The following is a 2,264-nucleotide window of genomic DNA, read 5'->3' on the forward strand; positions in this document are numbered from 1 at the left end:
CACCAACGTCAAAAAAATTATAACGAAAGCAAAAGTTAAAATTGTATATGAAGGGATAAATATGAAAGACACATAGGTAATTTAATTAACATATTTAACTGTGAGTCACCACTTGACTCTCTTTTTAACGGAAGTATGATAATGTTGTTAATAATTTGTAACAGTAGGATGTTTTTGTGAATCGGGTCCTAATACTAGGATTGTTTTGTACATTTTCCATTTTTTTTCGAGAGAGAATTAGCTTTTATTAATATTAAGGGTCAATTATAAGATGGTCCTACTTTTTGTAATTCGATTACAAAATGATCACACTTTCGAAATTGGCCTACTAAATAATCATGTTCTGTCCGAAATAACTATTTGGGCAAAAAACGGTGTTAGTTATCACCAAAATCCCCTCTCTTTAACTCCAGCTACTATTAACCATGGTTAAGTTATAACATGTGGCATCCACTGACATGTGGCGTCCTCTGATGGGGGCCAACTCTGACATGTGGCATCATCTGACGTGGCTTGGCTACCAAGTCGTTCCTAGTGTTTGCACAGTTTGCTGCAAGCTGGTGATGATGTGAACGTTCATCAATTTCTGGAACTGATGTGAACTGGTGGGGAATATGCACTGGAATGGTGGTGGTAAGGATTTGGTGGTATGCTAGTGGATATGCAAACTGGTTTAGGAAAAACAATGGTGGTGGCTGGTGTAGATGGTGGCTGACAATTCCATACTCGTTTCCTTCCTCGAGCTCGCCATAAATCTGAGTCTCTTCTGTTATGCTTTTCTCCATATTCTCGACCAACCTCCTGACATCACCAGCATTGTTACCATCATGGTTCCTCTCTGCCTATAGTAAACAAAATTAATACAACCCAACTGTAAAATACCCACAACCAAAAAAAAAAAAAGGATCCAACACGAAATTTGAAATAAAAACATCAAACCAAGGTTGGATTCTTTACCCTGCTAACAACGAACTCCTGAAATTATGTTACACTCCTCAATGTGGTCATACCAGATGTGTGCTCTGGCCATTTTCACCAGCAACCTCTTGCACAAAGAGCAACCCATTAACTGCAATTCGAATTAAAGAGCAACCCATTCACTGTAAACCTAGTACATTCACTTTGACACCACCTGCCTGTATCTTCTCAGCTCAAAGCCATCAATGAACATCCACCATTTCATTGTAAACCTAATACATTCATCTAGTCCCCGTAACCTGCACTGCGACAGCAAACACATCATCATATCATTTTAGCGACCACCATCAACTTGAACTGCAGCTGCAACCCAACAAAACCATCTGCATCTCCTCTTCATTACAAGATTACCACTGGCCCATATCCATTCACCAGATCACCACCCTGCTTCAAGCCATTAAAACAACAATCACCAATAAGAACATCATTCCATAAACCCTATCCAGAACCCTTTCATGTCGCTTCACCTTCAGCTCCTGTATTGCAACTCCATCTCCATCACCAGATTCATTAACCACTGTATAACACAACTCCATCTCCATCACAGATACCACCAGACCCATTGTTTCCCTGCACTTTCTCCACATACAACTTCAAAACCCCAACTTCCAGTTCTATCCCATTCATCGAATTCCTGTAATTCATAACATAATTAGATAATCAATTAGTAAAACACAAGCATCAACCGTACAAGAAAATCCCCAATTTTCTCTAATTAGGGTTTATGAAAAAATCCCCAAAATCGTAAAAATTAGAGTTTCTGAAAATAATATGAAATTTGACAATGTGGTTACCAACCTCATCTGCAAACATTGTGTTAATCTCTTGTAAGAAAACCACCGTATTCAACAATCAGATGCTAGTCTTAGCTCCAAAATCTTCACAATATCACCGTACGAGAATTAACAAACCATACACACTAACTATACAATCTTATAAGGATTTGCTTGCGATTTCTCTCCCTCGAAATCTCTTCTTCTTCAGTGAATCTCAAGTTTTGCAGAGCTCTGTAATGGTAATGGAGAGAGAAGCGTCCGATAAAAATGATTTGGAAAAGAAAATCTAATGTGTTATATAGTTATGACTAATCATGTCCGTTAAAAAGATCATAGAGATTAATAGTAACAAGATTTGCGGCCAGAGATCCGGTGTAGTTAAGTTAAGGACAGACTGGTATTATACCTGGTCATTTAACTCTGACTCGGTGGGACCTACTGACTTAACCAAAGAAATAACAGAAGTGTGACTGATTTGTAAATGGTTTGTAACAGTATGACCATTTTGCA

General features: G+C 38.2%; 1 long non-coding RNA gene across 1 annotated transcript; it reads right to left on the reverse strand.

The window, feature by feature from the left end:
- Positions 1–251: 251 nt before the first annotated feature.
- On the reverse strand, positions 252–1,998 carry LOC113293782. Its single transcript, XR_003332560.1, has 3 exons — positions 1,777–1,998; positions 958–1,612; positions 252–842 (listed from the first exon to the last, which is right to left on the reverse strand). It is a non-coding gene; the product is annotated as an uncharacterized LOC113293782 (long non-coding RNA).
- Between the last annotated feature and the right edge of the window lie 266 nt (positions 1,999–2,264).

This window comes from Papaver somniferum, chromosome 7, assembly GCF_003573695.1.
Source record: "Papaver somniferum cultivar HN1 chromosome 7, ASM357369v1, whole genome shotgun sequence".
NCBI classification, from domain to species: Eukaryota; Viridiplantae; Streptophyta; class Magnoliopsida; order Ranunculales; family Papaveraceae; genus Papaver; species Papaver somniferum.